The sequence below is a fragment of the Lactuca serriola genome, chromosome 7 (assembly GCF_051521515.1).
Source record: "Lactuca serriola cultivar US96UC23 chromosome 7, Lser_US96UC23_V15, whole genome shotgun sequence".
Classification (NCBI taxonomy): domain Eukaryota; kingdom Viridiplantae; phylum Streptophyta; class Magnoliopsida; order Asterales; family Asteraceae; genus Lactuca; species Lactuca serriola.
This window is the reverse complement of record NC_136414.1, coordinates 147,175,074-147,194,963: the sequence shown is the minus strand read 5'-3', so window position 1 is coordinate 147,194,963 and position 19,890 is coordinate 147,175,074.

Here is a 19,890-nt window from a genome sequence, read left to right as displayed (position 1 = left end):
GTTTGTTTTGGAACAATATATGTTTTAAATTAACATGTCTAAATATTTATGCCTCATTTATTTAATTAAATGTTTGATTATTTACAACATTGTTTTTCATAACGATAATACTCATATTCTGAAATTGTTGACTTCTATTTCTGAGACTAGATCTGTTAATAGAATTACAAAGTAAATATCAACATTTTATAAATAAAATTAAGTTCTATATGCAAGCACTTTTGACTTAAACTTGTTTTAAATCAAACTTATCCATGACATTATTATCTTCATTGTATAAATGAAATCCACATATTCCAATTTTAAGAAAGGGACTTTGAAGGAAAATAATGTAGTTTATTTGACATATGTGAATCTTGTTTATACATAAAAGATTCCTAATAACATTTTCACTAAAGTGTAGAGAAAATAATTATTAAGGAACTATACACTTTGGTGTATGACTTCCTTTCTAATGAATGTCTATGATTGAGCACAATATACAACCCAGGAGTACCATCTAAAGCCTTCATGATGATAAAGGGTGAATTAATCTATACTTGATATAGTTTACTTTCTAATCGGTAGAAAAGTCCTCATTTTAACCTTTTTGGGATTATACTTCAATCACTATCAATTGGATCTAGAATGCAAACACCAAATAATTACTTAATTGTAGAATATTCTAAAAGGGCATTTAGATTATTAAATACAAACCCACCAAGAATAAGTTCATTTATTCCTCTGAAAGCTGATTTAGTAGAGAGCAAGCTTCTAATGACAAAGCAAGTGGGAGACATGTGAATCTTAAAGCAGCTCAAGAACCATAGATAGATGTAACAATTGTTGGCACTAGTTTCAACAAGGAATTGTTGAACATGAATAGCAACTATTCTTAATCACAAATTGTTCACAATAATGGTAGAAATCATCTATGAATTGAGAAATGTGGAATCTCTCATTGATGAGTTCTTGATGGTTTCTAGTTAAACCATCAACTACGAAAATGTTATATCAGATCTTGAATATGACGAATGAATTAGAGGCACGAACATTGATATGTAATCCATGTTTAATAATCAAGTATGGGCTTGATTAATCTTCCTCTCTATAGTAAGGTTAGAAGGTGTAAGAGATTCTTCTAGAAAGAATATATATATATATATATATATATATATATATATATATATATATATATGTGTGTGTGTGTGTGTGTGTGTGTGTATATATATATACACACACATTTAGTAATACTTGTTATATAAGGATTTTCTCATACTCATGTCATTGACTATGGTCCTTATCATACTCATGACATTGACTATGATCAAACCTTTTCACAAGTAGCTATGATTAGATTAACAAGGATATTATTTACTATAACTTCGTATTCTTAATATGAGATATAGCAAATAGATTTCAAGAAAGACCACTTTTCTTAATAGACATATACTAGAAGATATCTATATAGCTTAGCCTGGAGGTTTTCTTAATCCATGTTATCCTAACCAAATGTGTAAGGCTTAAGATCCACTTGTGGATATAAACCAAAAATCTCAAGGTTGGAATAGTCATCTTATAGATCGCAGTTATGAGTGATACTTGATTAAAACATACTATCTTTGTATCCTTAGCACCTGATATACATAGTGGGACTTACGTGTAGGGATTTTTGTGCTTTGATATGACCAAATGTTGTTCCTTAAACGAGCAGTTATAAAAGTCATATTCGGGTATGGTGTGAACTATGTAAGAGACTTATGTAGTCAAGATGGGATTTGTTCCTCTTATGTGTCGAGAGTTAGACATCTAACGCGCATTACCTAAAGTTGAATTACAAATGAGATTGATTGCGATCCAAGGCTCATGTTCAACAGAATGTCTGTAACAAAGGGATAATTCATAAAATTACATTAATACATCAATTGAAGCTTAGAGCTTTTGGGAATTTGATGTTGATGAATGGCATTCTCCGTTGTATGTTATTGGGGGCAGTGAAATGTTGCTAGACATTCACCACTATCTATATCAATCTATGATGAGTCTTGTGCAAGTGGGAGATTGAAAGATCTTGTATGCCCAATAGTCATTATAGAATGATATTGCTAATAATATATGATCCTATAGGGTTACACCATATAGCAAGTTACCGTCAATTGATTATTTATTAGTATAATTTGATTATTAATAAATATATCAACACTTGTATTTAATTGGAAAAGTATTATTTCATGGAAATAATATTTTACTAATTGGGAACTTATTATTTATGGAAATAATATTTACTAGAGAAATAATAACTTATAAAATATATCATAAAGTATGATTATTTATAAGTTATATTTATATCTTAATAAACTAGTTTGGGTTTATTTATATAAAAGGTAGTTTTATATGATATATATATATATATATATATATATATATATATATATATATATATATATATATATATAAAAGGTAGTTATTTATATAAAAGGTAGTTTCATTGTATGTGATATATTACACACACCTATCCACTCTTGTCACTTTTCTTCTAAAAAACAACCTATGAATCAACATATAAAACCACACTCTAATGAGATCTCGCAATACTATGTTAATTATTGGTAGTTCAAACCCATACTATTAGGATACATCACAATCCTATACTAGACTACAAAGTTGTATCATTGATACTCTCCTCCAGTTCCATTCTCTAGTTGATGTTAAAAAGGGGGAGAGTAATCTTTCCAAAGTCAAAACTTCTAGATGTTCAGCCAAGAACAGTCTTAGGGGGAGTCAAGCTGGCATGAACACTATCTATTGTTTGCTGCTTGATCATCATGAGAAGTCATTCATCTTCTCAGGGGGAGCACTCGTTAAAGCTAAAGAGTTAAAACTTCATTTTTATTCTCAAGGGGAGCACGAGCTAAAAAATTCATTGAATATTAGTTTTGACATCGTCATATAGGAGGGAGATTATAAGGTCATACATGATGATGTGATGAGTCAAACACTCAACACTATCTGTCAGCATCAACATCTTGTCAACAACCAGCGTTAGCACATAGTATAGTTATTCTATGTAATCTTTTGTATATTAGGTATTGATATAGATAAGTATAGAATATATAGGATATCTGGTATCTTTGTTATGAAGGTTGGTTCTTAGTATCGTCTTTGTGACAACTCGTCTTCTTGGTGAAGACAAAATTCTTTCTTTGTGAAATAACAATTTGGAGAACTCTCTGTGTCATTTACTTTCTTTGCTTTATTCTCTTAGATTAAGTTTTACTTTCGTCTTTATACTTGAAGTGTATCCGATAGGTACAAACTTTCAAAGCATGTTAATAAGATCACTTTAAAAATATAGTCAAAACTAGCCGACGGAGTCTAAATGAAAATCTCATCGATAGCTACACGTGGATATAAAATCGGTCCAAAATGGAGATTTTATGAAGAATATATGGACTTTCTTGGGAGCATAAATTCTTCTTACACACCCGAGTGCAACGACAAAGTGTGCCACACACACTGAGACTCCACCCATAATGCTACACGTGGAACCACACAGAAAGTGACATGTCACACCCCCAAACCAGACAGCGGAAATGTCCGAGGGCTTGCGTGACTTTAATTGAATATCATCACAATGAATATACATGAATCATAACATAAATGTCACCATGCATGAATATATTACAACTAGAATTGTTCACATCAAGTACATTGTTTTAACATTACACATTCAATACATAAATTGTTTGAGTATTTTCAACAACATAACATTCTAACATTACTTCATATATTACCCTTCGCTTACCTATTACCTGAGAATACAAGTTATTTTGGAAAAACATCAGCATATGAAATGTTGGTGAGTTCATAAGCAATGTTGTGATAAAATGATTTGTGTAGTTTGTAAAACCCAGAAAATCCAATATTTTCTGAAAAGACTTTTGTTTATCAAAGTGTGAAGATCCATAAGTTGATGCATGAATGATTTCAAAAACATATATATGAAGGGTATTTTGTATTATAGTTATAAACATTTCGAGCGAGTAGTATTGAATTCCCCGGAAAACCCGATGTTTTCCAATACTGACAGGTATCCGTGATTACTGATTTTTGTATTGACTTAATGAACGAATATTTATTACTCCACATTGTATATCGTCCTAATTTCGTCTACTTTGATTTCTCGTAAGCCCTAGCGAACAAAGAGAAGAGGAGCACTATGTCCCACTACTATCGTAAGTACCTAAGGCTGTCAGGGATGCGAAAGACACAATGGTCCAACTCGCATTTGATTACGTTGACCTTACTAGCCTTACTAATGGGTCACTAGGGCCCATTAGTACATAAGTGCTATTGAAAGTCCTTTTACATGTAATTGGGTCATAGGAGGCCCAATAACACATAAGCGTTATCCCTTTGGGCCCAAAGATCATTTTTGATGGACTTGCAAATCCATCAAGCATGATTTGAAACTCTCAAACCCAAAGTTTGAAGATTTACTCATTGTAGTTATCGCGTATCTATTGAAGTCTTTTGAATTAACGATTGTTGTTTTGTATTGATTCGAGACCGAATCAATTTGTTTATAACGATATTTGGTGTTGAATGTGTATTCGTTTTCCGTTTTGTCGGTAGTCGTGGATCTTGTATTTTGTCTTATGAATTAATTTGTTTAAAAGTAGAATTTGACCTTTTACTACCTTTCTTTTATAAAAATAACACTTTTAGTCCTTTATATTAAAGAATTTCATTTTTAGTCCTTAAAACATTTTCTTGACACTTTTGCATCATAAACTTGTTGAAAAGATAGTTTTAACCCAAAATTTATTTTGATAACAGCTTCATCCCTTCCAGAATGGTGTTTCTCAGTTAGAACCCCATTTTTTTGCAACTTTTACAGTTTTGGCCCAAAATCTAAAAACTTTACATTTTTGGTCTTTTTTGATAGTGAAAAGCTTTTTAACCCTTAAAATAGTTTTTTATACTTGACATTTTAAGAAACCGTGAAACTGTGACCTGGCCATTTTTGGCCCTTAAGAAACTGTGACTTGGCCATTTTTAACCCTAGTTTTGTATACTTGACATTTTAAGCCCAAAAATGGGTTTTTATGTTGAAATATGTTTATCATAACCTTATAAATTATTATTCTTGACTTGATTAGTGTAGAATAACTTAGATTATATTTTGTTCTCTTCTCATACCATAGATCTCGAGATTCACCCCTTTTTAGTTACATATTTATCACAAAAACACATAAATATAGACATACATGCATAAAATCACACATAACATACATATACACATAGATATACACATTTTCTTGTATTCTCCCCCATAAAACACATGAAAACCAAAAAGAGAGGGGTATGAAGTTCACCTTAAGTTGTAGTTTCGGTTTTGAAGAGAGAAAGGAAGAAAATTTCGATCCTAGCAAGTCCTCTTGGTATATCTCGAGTTTAGATGATTTCTAAGAGAGTGATCATCATTTTGCATGAGATAAGGAAGATTGTTGGTAAGATGAAGAATATATGTTATGAATCAAAGAAATAACTTACCAAAGATGTGAAATACTTGATGAAAATCTTTAGACTTCAAGTCAAAATTTCGAGATCTTCAAAGGAGAAGAAGATGATCTTGAGAGTGGTTTAGAGAGAATTTTTGTGAGGTGTGTGTGTGTGTGTTTGTGTTGTGTTCGGCTGAGAGAAGGAAAGAGAGGAGAGAAGAGAGAGTGAGTGAGGTGATGGTTGTATAGAAGCATGAGATTTTGCATGGAAACCCCACAAATAATAGTGAGGTGGCCATGAGAAGTCAACTATCTCTTTCCTTTGTGCTTTGGGACGAGAATGGAGAGGGGAAAAGGAAAGAATTGGACCCTTAAATGCTTAAGACCAAATTACAAACCCACTAGGTAATTTTTAACCCAAATAAATCATATGATGTTTTCTTATGACCCATTAGGACTAATTTAAATTTGTTTTGGTTTAATAAGGCCCATTAAAGTTAGTCTAGTTTATTTTGGGTTCATAAGGCCCAAAAATGTTAAGTTTCATTTATATGGGTCCAATTAGGGCCCATTTGAGAGTTCTAGGTTCAAGATAGTTAAATTGGAAGCTCATTGGTCCATTAGGTCCAATAAGGAAATCCTAGTCCAAAATGGACTTAAACCAGAATTTCAAAGGTTTCCAATTCTTTGTTGACTATCTGCAGTGCTTGAATGAAGTATTTGATGAAGTTTTGTTGTTATTGAATAAGCGTCATACATGCTTTCGTATTGTTGATTCATAATTGATATAAGTGTTGTAGTTACAAGGCCTCAAAATTCCTAGTTGTGACATGACATGTCACTCTCTTCCGACCAGATACACGACGTGCACCTAATCTATGCATAAGGCCCAGATGAAATTCCCTTATAAATAGTAGTCAAATTTCAATTCAATCCCACACCATTCCTATGTTTCTCTCTCGTTTTCTATCAATTTGAATCTCTTTCTCCCTTATGCTTTTAGTCAACGAAGCCCTGCAGTGTCTGATAGCTGGTGATTAGGAGCTCTTGAGTCAGAATTAGGTTTACTTAATTCCCAGTTTTCATCAGTGTGATCTGTAAGTTAAGCTACACTTATTTTATTTAAGTGTAAAATTTAATTATAGTCATAAGCATTATTATGAACCTATAATTAAGATTTATCAGTAATTCCAAGTCCTTATACTAATTGATCTACTTACGGGGATGATTTCTAGGTTGGATTTAGTGAGGTGTTTAAAGTGGGATTTCCAAACAGTATACTCTGTATACTCAACGGACCCTACATCTAATATGATCCTACCTGGTTGTTCCTTAAACTAGGATTAGTGAGGAATCTACACTATCATTAGTCGCCAGGAATATTATGCTAAGACTTAGTAATATTTGTAACTAGTTCATGTCAGAAGAAAAGTCAAGGAGTTTGGCGAAGGGTTACCGAATTCTCCAGTTATTCAGTCAAGTGAGTGCATAATTACCTTAAATTTACTCATAGATATCAACTATTTAATCTGCCTAAATATTTTATGTGCTTTTTATTTGAGTTTCTGATATCTGTGTTATATGAGATAATGATTTTTCTAAAACATCAAATATGTATTTTACCATACTCATAATGTATTCGGTAGGAGGGGTAGAAAGAGATAAAATAAATGAGATAAGAGTTAGGGACCATAAGAGTAGAGATAACGGTGAAAGACCATAAGATAAAAGAGATAATGGTGAGAAACCATACCATAGATAGATTATTGGTGAGAGAACTTGCCAGAGATAGGGCAAAGAGACCATGCCTAACATAGATCAGTGATGAAGTAGAGTATTGATGGTGACCACGGATGATTCTAGATAGTCCAATGGAATACTAGCAGACTTGAAATCAGTAGGTGTTAATGAAATCACACAAACCAAGAGTATGGATTGTGGATTCATTTGAGCACTCTACTTTTCCTTAGTTACCTTACCAACACGTGAGCATTAGGATAGAACTCTTGAGAGAGAGAGAGAGAGAAGGAGAGAGGGAGAGAGAGGGAGAGAGAGAGAGAGAAAGAGAAAGAGAATAATGGGAATGGATAATCGAGTTAACTATTTGGTGTGAGTTACATAAAGAGATAAATTACATTATTGTGGGTTGAAAACCCAATATACTCACTAGGTTTCTCAACCCGACCCACTAAGTTTATTTTATCACAGGTAAATATATACAATGATATAAGTGTATGCCAAGAGATTCAAAACGAGATATAGACTATTAGTATAAAGAGATGTTGTAAGTCTTCATTTATGCTTATGTTTCTTGCATTGACGATGACATCCTAATGTTTTTAATATAAATAAAGTACGTTTGTTTGGAAATGTTTTATGTTTCTGGGAACAAATTATGCAATATTATTCTTTAAAAATGATACTTTGATTTTAAGTAAGCGTAAATAAATCGGTCTTTTCTGGCTGTAAAAATGGGGATGTCACAAGCTATTCCTTCATATTTTCAATCGTATCATGAGATCTATAGATCAAACAAGGAGGTGAAAGCATCAATAAGTCGTATGGTTTGTATTAGCTTCAGGCAGTTTTTCATGTTTTCCTCTTCCGCTCAAGTCCTTCGAAAATGGTGTCGTCGTACACTTGGATTCCGATAATAGAAGCTCCACAGTAAGGCCTAGTACTAATCATCTCTCACTTCAACTTCATACTCTTCAACCATACTTTTCTATTTCGTATTTACAACCTTTGCTTCTTCATTGCATCCATCTCCCATGGTCAACTCTTTTCCATCTTCCATCACTGTCCCAAGATGTCTTTGTTGTTCCTCCCCTCGGTCTCTTCCATCGGGTAAGTTGTTGGACCATCTCAGCTACTCATTCTCGATTATCTTTATTCTCGCTCTTTTTTTTTCTAGATTTTTCTTCTCCCTTTTCTATTGAATGGTGTTTCTATGTTGAGAAAACTTCAATTGATTCCATAAATTAGAGTTGTTTATGGTTACACCATGTTCCCAAGTCTCAATTAACTTGACCCGATTGTGCTTGATCCTTTTGGGTTGCCTTCACCAAAGCAACTTGATAGGATGATTTATGGAGAAAGAGGATTAATTATGATTTATTAATATATTATATGAATAATATATTAAAGGAGAAATCATATTGTTTAATTAATATTAGTCAAGAATTAATTGATAATTAGTTTTGTGACTAAGAGACATTAATTAAACTTAGGGGACTGGAATTGTAATTATAAGATAGTTGCAATTGGGCTATGGATCACCTTGGAACATAGGTTGGACGAATTCTAGGGGAAGCCCATAAGGAATTCGTCCAAGGGTTGTTCTAAAGGGATTCCATGGGCTGCTTAGGGCCTAAGCAGTCAAATTAGGGTTTCCTAGCTGATAAACCTAATTGTCTCACTATATAAAGACCCCTATAGCCCAAAAACATGTGGAACTCTTTTGGAAGAACCCTAGGACGTTTTGGTGCTTTTCCTCTTTCTCTTTAGTCATCCTCTTGCGTGTGGTGTTTGTAAGCCATTAGAGGAGTGACACTTGTGACTCTATGTTGCAAAGACAAGAAGATTCAAGCCATTGAAGAAAAGGTAATCATCTAGATCTGTATTCTTATGTCTATTTCAAAATACATATGCTAGATTAGGGTTCTTGAGTCTTGGATGAATTGCATGTACAATAGAGAAACCTAGATCCAAGCATTAGGGTTTGCATGAGCACATAGGGTGTTCTTTTGTATAAAACTCATCAGTGGTATCAGAGCCATGATTGGTTTCTATTGTATATGATGCAATGCTTGTTTATATGCTAAAAAATTGAGTTTCTGGACTCTGCGCGACTCGACTCGGTGAGTCAGTATCTGCACTCAGCGAGTCAACCCAACTCGGCGAGTCCAGGAAGTGACTCGGCGAGTCTGACTGTTAGACAGATGGATTTTCAGATTTTTTTTTGCCTATTTTGACTTAGGATAATTGCCATAATTGTTTCAAATTAATAAAATACGAATTTTATTGATTCCTTATGATTATCCTTGTCAAAAAAAATTTATAATTATGTTAAAGATTTTTGTCATCTAATTAGATAATTGTTACCTTATTTGATAAATGTTAAATTATTTGAATTATTTGGTCAATTATCTTGCATGAAATTGGATTAGGTCAAAACTAAATAATCATCAATTAATTGTTTAATTGCCTTATTTGTTTTTGATCTAGATAGTTTTGAAAAGTTTCAAAACTTTCCCTCAAGTTTTGGAGTTTAAATTTTAGATTAAAAGTTTAATTTTGAAATATTTAAATTATAAACCCTAATGATTTGAAATGTTTCAAAACTTGCCCTCAAGTTTTGGAATTTAGATTTTAATTAAAAGTTTAATTTTAAAATTTTAAATTCTAAAACCCTAATTCTTGAAAAAAGTTTAAATTGCACCCTTATGGTTTTATTAAATTAATTAAGTGTATAATTAAGAGAGAGTTAATAAGTCCATAATGATATGGTTTACATTTAATTAAATTAAAAGTATAATTTGTTAAATTAGACCATGTAGTATTTTAAAAGTGTAAAATACACCCTTATACTATATATAACATTAAAAGTTTAATATTATATATATAACTTAAACTGCTAGTCTTACCGTTAGTAGGCCTCATTCATGAAGCCGATCTATAAGGGGGTATAAGGTTATGGCCTATAAAATGGCTGTTTAATGGGTGTCCACTCTCACCCACCACTTCCTTGATTGGTGGAGGGTCGTTAGCCAAACGGGTAGGATACGGCAAAACCTCTCCTCATTAAAAGTATAATGATAAAGTTGTTTGAATAGTGTCTAAGGCTGCAACTATATTAGGCAAGTATTTGACCCGATTGTGCATGGTCCTTTTGGGTTGCCGTCACCATAGCAACTTGATAGGATGATTTATTATGAGAGAGTAAATATTATTAATATATTATGAGAATAATATAAGGAATAATAATATTGTTATTTGATTAATATAAGTCATAAAATTAATTAGAATTAATTTGGTGACTTAAAGAGATTAATTAAGTAAGAGGGTATAAACTGTCAATTGTTTGATAGTTACACTTTAGACTGTAAATCCTTAAGAGATTAGGACTGGACGGATTCTAGAGCTTTGGATAGCTCAAAATCGTCCATGACTTATCTATGGTAAGGATTTGGATTGTTTTAAGGAAAGGATTATCCAACTAGGGTTTAAGGTGAAACCCTTAAGGAGTCTACAAGTATAAATAGACCCTATGGCATAGGGAAGTCGGCACCTCTTAAGAAGAAAGAAACCCTGGCCGATTTCCTCTTCCTCTCCTCTCTCTCAAATCATCTTCATTGCTATTTGGTGTTTGTAAGCCATTAGAGGAGTGACAATTGTGACTCTAGAGCTCTAAGACAACAAGATCAAACAAGAGATTCAAAGGTAAACTTCTAGATCTGATTTTGTATTGTTTTATACCTAATTAGTCATTAGAAGTCTTGGATTCAAAGCATGTTTAATTAGAAAACCTAGATCCAAGCATTAGGGTTTTGCATGCGCACATAGGAAGGTTCTTATGGCTAAAACCCATCAGTGGTATCAGAGCCTAGATTGGTTTCTATTAAATTGTTTCTTGTTTGTTTGAAACTTGTGTGCAAAATTCGATTTTTGTGTTTCTGAGTCATGGACTCGGCGAGTTCCATAGTGGACTCGGCGAGTTGGCCTGACTCGGCGAGTCCCTTGGTGCACTCGGCGAGTCCGAGTGTCAGGAAAGGCCAGATTCGGGATTTTTTGATGATTATCTTATGGAAACTTACCTTAATCATATTAGATCAACCCTAATCCGATTTTTTGATATATATGACTATAATCTTGATCTAATTAAATATATTTATCAACTAATAAAATATTTAATTTCCTTATGTGATAATTAATTAATTATTTTGATTAAATTGGTAATTATCTTGCAAGAAATAAATTAAATAAATCAAATATGGATAATTATGGAATTAATTATTAATTGAGATTATTTGTTATTTGATCCTTTATGTTTTAAATGTTTAAAACTTGTCCTCAAGTTTTGAAATTTATGTTTTGTGATTAAAAGTTTTAATTTAGACAATTTAAATTTCAAACCCTAGATTTTAAAAGGTTTAAAATACAACCCTATACTAATATAATATTACAAGATTAATATATATATATATATATATATATATATATATATATATATATATATATGTAACTAAATGCTAGTCTTACCGTTAGTAGGCGTCATTCACGAAGCCGGTCTATAAGGTGGGTATAAGGTTGCGGCCTATAAAATGGTGCTTAATGGGTGTACACTCACACCCATCGCTTGCTTGATCGGTGGAGGGTCGTTAGCCGAACGGGTAGGATAGGGCAACCTCATCCTCTCATTAAAAGTATAATATGAAATACAAAGTACCTACACATTTTTTAAAAAAATTTCCCAATCTTAGTTACTTTAGGAAAAGTGAATTGATGCAATCCCATGAAATTACACTTTGCACCTTGCTAAGAAGTTAGTGGAGCGTGTGTGGTTTACCGGCACACTAATTGGTTCTAAGCGAAGGTGGCAAAGGGTGATTCATTGTTTATCATAGTTCGATGGAGCGTGTGTGGTTTACCGGCACATCGAATAGGTGATCGTTACAATGAAGGCACCATGTAAATTTGCATGGTAATTCACACCCGCTTTGTGATTCTCGGTGTCCCAGTCACAAACAAGAGGGGCATATCGAGATTTAAACATGCCATTGAATAGTTTCAATGAATCTCATCCGAACCTAGGAATTCTCAATACATTTAGGACTTAAAGTTATGTTTATATGGTGGAGAATTAGTGAATCGTCATTTACTTACCTTCATATTATTTGCATGTTAGATTACGACATCCCTTTTCTAATATGTAAATATTGTTGTTGGATCCTAGCCCTAATTTTCTTATTGGGTGATAATTAGGGATTCATAATCTAATCTATCTTTGTATTTTCTATTTGTAGATGTCGAACGCAAACAACGCTGTTGCTAGTTCTTTCAGATTGATGAGCCTTTGTCAAAAGGTCACTTTCGATGGGACGAACTTTAGCGAATGGATAAGATACATTCGCACCATTGCTCGCTATGAGGATAAGGAGTATGTCCTCGATGAGAAGCTCGAGAAAATCAACCCTGAAATCGTTACTCCGGCTGAAATGACCGCTTTTGAAACTCACGAGCGAGATGTAACGAAGGTACATTGCATCATGATAGCCACCATGAACTCCGAATTCCAAAAGTCCTATGAGGACATGTACCCGTACGAGATGCATTAAGACTTATTGGAGAGATACCACCAAAATGCGAGACAAGAGCGTTATGAGATTTTCACTAGCATGATTTCTGCTAAGATGGGTCATGGAGAGTCTCTTACCGTGCACCTACAAAAGATGCAAAGGTATGTCGACCGCCTTCGCAAGTTAAATGTTGACTTTGGGGAAGACTTGGCGATCGACATGGTGCTTCACTCTTTGCCTCCGAGCTACAATCAATTTAGGATGACCTACCACATGAACAAAGAGGAGGTCACCCTAAGCAAGCTCCAAGGTCTCTTGAGGGTCGCTGAGAGCAACTTCAAGGACAAGTCTGTTGCACCAATTCCTAATCCGCCCGCTGCTCCTGTCTTGGCAATTGAACAAGGAAAGGGAAAGAAGAGGAAGGCTTCGTCTAAGAACTATTGCAAGGTTAAAGCCCGAGATGGTGCCTCTTCTAGTGGGACCAAAGTTGATCCTGCTAAACCATGCCCTAACCCGAAGGAGGCTGAGTGCCACCACTGCCACAAGATAGGACATTGGAAGAGAAGTTGCCCAGAGTACCTGCAAGCCATCAAGGAAGGAAAGATCAAGCCATCTTTCACAGGTATATACACAATTAAATCTAACGATTCTAATCATGATATTTCTAGGGGTTCTTGATACCGGTTGTGGTTACCACATTTGCTTTAATGTGCAAGGACTAAGAAGAAGTAGGGATGTGGAGCAAGGAAGGATCAATCTAATCATGGGGAACAAAAGATCGTCGCCTGTGACCAAGATTGGAGTGTATTCTTTAGTGCTTAGGAATAGTTTATGTTTAGATTTGATCAATTGTTGCTATTCGCCAGAAATGGCTAGAAACATCATTTCATTTCATGGTTTGTTTAGACAAGGTTTTAGATTTTCTTTTAATAATGAGAATGGTTCTATTTTAGCTTATCTAAATGGTGTTTTTTATTTTGAAGCTATACCATGTAATGGAATATATGAAACTGTTATGATTGGTGATAACTTAGGAAATGATGTTTTGAACATAGATTCTTCCAATAGTATGGATAGAGCATCCTTGTGGCATTGTCGTCTTGGACATGTCAACAAGAAACGCATAGCCCAACTCCAAAAGGATGGAGTGTTGGAGTCATTCGACCTTAGGGAAGATGACACGTGCGAGTCTTGTTTACTTGGAAAGATGACTAAGTCACCCTTCACAAGTACTTGCGAAAGGGGTGAGGGTCTATTGGACCTAATACATACTGATGTATGTGGACCGTTTAGATCAACCACGAAGGATGGGAACCGCTTCTACGTGAATTTTACTGATGACTGTAGTAGATATGGGTATATCTACTTAATCAAGCAAAAGTCAGAAACTTTTGAAAAGTTCAAAGAGTTCAAGAATGAAGTGGAGAATCACTTGGGCAGGAAAATCAAGATGCTTCGATCCGATCGTGGAGGAGAGTACCTAAGTCTTGAATTCCATGATTATCTCAAGGAGTGTGGAATAGTTTCACAATTGACGTCACCTAGGACACTACAATTGTATTGTGTGGCAGAAAGGCGTAATCGAACCTTATTGGATATGGTTCGCTCTATGATGAGTCGTGCTTCACTATCTATTTCTTTTTAGGGGTATGCCTTAGAGACTGCCACCCATATCCTTAACCGAGTCCCTACTAAGAAGGTTGCCAAACCACCTCACGAGATGTGGACAGGGAAAGCTCCCTCGTTGGCACATATCAAGGTTTGGGGTTGCGAGGCTTTCGTAAGACGAGATACTCACGACAAGCTCGAACCTCATAGTGAGCGATGTATTTTCATCGGCTACTCGCAGAAATCCTTTGGATATCTCTTCTATAGAACGAATGACAATATTGTCTTTGTTGCGAGGAGAGGGGTTTTCCGAGAGCGAGAACTCATAAGCCAAGGAGACAGTGGGAGGCAAATCGAACTTGAAGAGATTCAAGAGTCGATAGATGAAGGAACCTCTACCGCTGGCATTCAACCCGAGGAGGAAACTCCGGTTGAACCGATTGACGAGTCCTTACCTCTTAGACGTTCCGATAGAGTTAGAGTTCAACCCCATTTTTATGGTTTTCATATTACTACCGAAGGGGATACGTATATTAGTGATGGTACACTAATAAATCTTGATGAACCTAATAGCTATAAGGAAGCCATGGCAGGCCCGGAGTCTGCGAAATAGAAAGAGGCAATGAATAGCGAGATCCAATCCATGTATGATAACCAAGTTTGGAATTTGGTTGATTATGTGCCGGACGTAAGACCGTTGGGTGCAAATGGATCTTCAAGAAGAAGACCGACGTGGATGGAAACGTACACACATATAAATCGCGATTGGTCGCGAAGGGCTTTACTCAAACTCCCGGAATTGACTATGATGAGACCTTCTCACCAGTTGCGAAGATAAAATTTATTAGAGTGATGCTAGCGATTGCCGCATTTCATGACTATGAGATTTGGCAAATGGATGCCAAGACCGCTTTTCTTAACGGAAAGTTGGCTGAGGATGTTTACATGGCTCAGCCAGAGGGGTTTGTGGATCCGAAGCATCCGAATAGAGTGTGTAAGCTTTAGAAGTCCATTTATGGACTTAAGCAAGCGTCTCGCAGATGGAATCTTTGCTTCGATGAGAAAGTCAAAGAGTTTGGATTTGTACGAAGCGAAGATGAATCCTGTGTATATGTCAAAGCCAGTGGGAGTATAGTAAGCTTCCTCGATCTATATGTCGATGACATATTGCTCATAGGAAACGACATCCCGACTCTGCAGGAGGTTAAGTCCTGGCTCGGGAAGTGCTTCGCTATGAAGGACCTCGGAGAGGCCTGTTATAGTTTGGGAATAAGGATAGTAAGAGAGAGAAGTAAAAGACTAATAGGACTTAGTTAGAACACTTACTTAGAGAAGGTACTAAAACGTTTTAGTATGGAAAACTCGAAGAAGGGAGAATTACCGATACAAAGTAATGCCAAGTTGATTAAGACTCAAAGTCCGAGTACCGAAGCTGAAATAGCAGAAATGAGCCGAGTACCATACGCTTCCGCAGTTGGCTCAATCATGTACGCTATGACTTGTACTCGCCCTGATGTAGCCTTTGCTTTGAGCATGGTTAGTAGATATCAAGGGAACCCTGGCAGAGCCCATTGGATTGCGGTGAAGAATATCCTTAAGTACCTTCGCAGGACGAAGGAATGGTTCTTAGCCCTTGGAGGGAGTGATGACTTGAAGGTGCGAGGGTATAGTGACGCCAGCTTTCAGACCGACAGGGACAACTACCGTTCGCAGTCGGGCTGGGTCTTTACCCTGAATGGAGGAGTAATGACATGGAAAAGTTCCAAACAGGAAACCGTAGCTGATTCAACGTGCGAATCAGAGTACATTGCAGCGAGCGAAGCGTCGAAGGAGGCAATATGGATGAAGAACTTCATCGGTGATCTTGGAGTTGTACCCGCCATAAAGGAGCCCATGGAGATTTTCTGTGATAATGAAGGAGCGGTTGCCTTGACCAAGGAACCGAGGGATCATGGTAGATCTAGACATATCGACAGAAAATATCACTTTATTAGACATCGTGTGGAAGAAGGGCAACTCGTAGTGAAGAGGATATCATCAGAAGATAACCCAGCAGATTCGCTTACGAAGGGACTGAGCAGGGTTAAGCACTTGCAGCATGCTAGGAGTATTGGGCTGAAGGATGATATTAGCATAGATTAGATAGTAGTAGAAACGTGTAATAGATAAATTTAATTAACATTTGATGATTAAATAAAGGAGTTTTATTTATGAGTAATGTTACTATCTTATGTTAATTGTTTAACTATTTTTTCATTTTGCATGTTTTGACTTCCAGAATAATTGAATTTGTTAAGAATAATCGAATTATTCAAATTGTCCACAATCGTTCATATGTTGGAAGTAGATATGAATGAAGATTGTCGTGAATTGGTGCGTAGATTGTCTAAATGGTATTAGACATAGCAAAAGATTGCTGCGACGTTCATGAGTGCTTATGAACTGGTTTTGAGCATTGGAACAAACCCGTGCTTGCTGGAATCACCTTATGGAATATGATATAAAAGGGTGATCGCAAGACAATAATATCATATAGTCTTAAAACCTAGATATATGGTTTGTTATTTGTTAATTGGTTGTACATTGATAATGCGAAAACGCATCAGTAACTCGGTGTTATAAAACGCATTGTTGTGTATAGTTGATTAATGAATAAGTAAATGCATATAAGTCGAAGTTTATCTATAACTTTTATCCTAAGAAGGTAAAAGCGATATCTCGGCCGCTCGATGATTTGATTTGACTTATGTGTCGGGCCCGGTCAAAACTGAATTGATGTGTTCGATTAAGTTCTATGTCAAATAAATCGGAGACCGAGAAACCAAAATGCTAGACTAATCATTCCATAGAATTGTCAGCATGATATCTAACAGAGGACTGTACAATCCCTTATCTAAAGGACAAGATTGATTAGATCAGAGTTTGACAGCGTCTTTTAGAGCTACGATTGCAGATCGAATTGTACTTGTGCATATAGTTACTAGACTTATCCAAGTGGGAGACTGTTGGAATAGTGTCTAAGGCTGCAACTATATTAGGGTTTTGCATGCGCACATAGGAAGGTTCTTATGGCTAAAACGCATCAAAAGTAACTAAATGTTTTACAAAAAAATCCCAATCTTAGTTACTTTAGGCAAAAGTGAATTGATGCAATTCCATGAAATTACACTTTGTACCCTTGCTAAGACGTTAGTGGAGCGTATGTGGTTAACCGGCACACTAAATGGGTTCTAAGCAAAGGTAGCGAAGGGTGACTTGATGTTTGTCATAGTTCGGTGGAGAGTGTGTGATTAACCGACACATCGAATAGATGACTGTAACATTGGGGGCACCATGTAAGTTTGCATGGTTATTCACACCCTGTTTTGTGATCTTCGGCATCCCAGTCACAAATCGAGGAGCATATTGAGATTTAAACATGCCATTGAAAAGTTCAATGAATCTTAAAGGATCTAGGAGTTTTCAATACATTTAAAACTTATTCTCTTTTTAATTTTTCATGGTGGAAAATTAGTGAATTGTCATTCATTTACCTTCAAATGTTCTGCAATTTGGGTTACGACATCCCTCTACCAAGTTGTAGAGTATTGTGTTGGGTCCTAGCCTTAATATCTCATTTGGGTGTTTTATTAAGGAGTCAATCAATCAACTAACTTGAATTTTTCTCCCATTTTGTAGATGTCAAAGTATGACAACTATTGTCTTCCCAAATCCTGTGGAACAAGCTTTCCACATGAACATGATATTCTGCGATTCGATCGAGGAACACGAGATCATAATTCACTTCCTCCACCTCCTCACAGTGTTCTCCCTAACCCACAAGCTCAAAGGCTTGAAAAGTTTAAGCACACTCAAGCCCTTTTGGCAAGTAAACAGGAAAACGGAAAGTCAGTGTGTGCACACGTCTTAGAGATGAAGTTTCACATTGATAGGTTAAGAATGTTGGGAGTCGTTGTCTTTGAGGAGCTGGCTGTTGACTGGGTTCTTCAGTTGCTTCCTGACTCATATAGTAAGTTCATAAGTGAGTACTATATGACAGACCACAACATGACCCTCCTCGATCTCACCTATTTGCTTGTTGCTGCTAAATCAGCAATGATTTGGCGCACTGGAGAAGCAAATTTGTTTGGTGGATCTGCCTTCCAAACCTCTATGGACATAGGCAATGGCAACGAAAGGCATGTCACGGTCGAAATGTTTGATCCTAAGAAAAAGCCAAGGTCTGAAGTAGTTATGTGTGCTGTTCCAAAAGAGTCAATTTGCTTTTATTGCCAAGAGAAGGGGCATTGGAGAAGAAGCTACCTTGTCTACCTGAGAGATCTAAGAGATGGGAGAGTCAAGACGTATGGCTCTACTTCAGGTAAAATCCATTAACTAACTCTATAAGTTCCTATTTTTTGATTCTTGATACATTATGTGATAAGATTGCATTTTTTGGAGTTTTGTAGAATCGAAGAAAAGAAAGGAAGCTTAAAGGAAGAAGTGAGCTGAGTCTGATCACGAAGAAATGGATTTCGATCGCATGGATTCAAAGATCGGAATTTTGAGCTGCTCCTTTAGAGTTAGGATAGATTGCTAAGAAATGTAATAGCATAGATTTTCAATTGACTTGCGTTGTAAGGACAAATTTTTCCGCAATAAAATAAATTTTGATTTTGTTTTATTTATTTATCCTTGCAATGACGTCTATGAAAAATTGATGTTTGTGTATTTCTACTATCAGCAATGTTGAAATGGATGTGATTCTTAGTTATGGTAGTGTCATAATTTTCTAAGTAAGGAAAGATTCACATCGCCTAAGTTTCAATTGGACAGAAACTTGGAATTATACAACCTGTATGGTGTGCTGTATGGAAATCTTGGTACTTAGGTAATTAAGACTAATTCCTTGTTCAGATAAGTATGTGAGTCAAGTGAAGGACTAAAGGAACTAGTACACAATGTTGTGCACTAGTCAAGTCCACCATAAATAATAATAACATTATTCGTCATCATTTACTAAAGGTCTAGTAAATGTGGTTATACTTACAAGATTAAGTGTAATTATTAATCATTGAAAAGCTTCAATGAATGGCATAACGAATAAGTAGAATCAATGAAGGCAGAAAGATAAAAAGTTTCTCCAATCTAAGAAGAAGGGAGAGTAATTTTGTATCGTGTTTTGTGATCGTCTTGGTAATCATAAAAACCATATTACAATTCAACCTCTAAGGATACCTTAGTGCACTGGTTTGGCTAAGAAGAGGAATGGAGAATTGTTGAAATGGTTAAGTAAATAAGATGTATCATACTTCGTTCCAAAATCAAGTCTTAGAGTCATACTCCAAGATTGTGACTTGAGTGAGATAATCTTAAGTAGGAATGTTCTTACACTTACACATTTTGGTAAGTTTTGATGTCTTGAATAACACAAAGACCAACTAGTACCAAATTATGCGTAGTTTTGTCTTGATATAGACACACACTAACTCTTGGATATTTGTTTTTGTCAAGAAACGTTT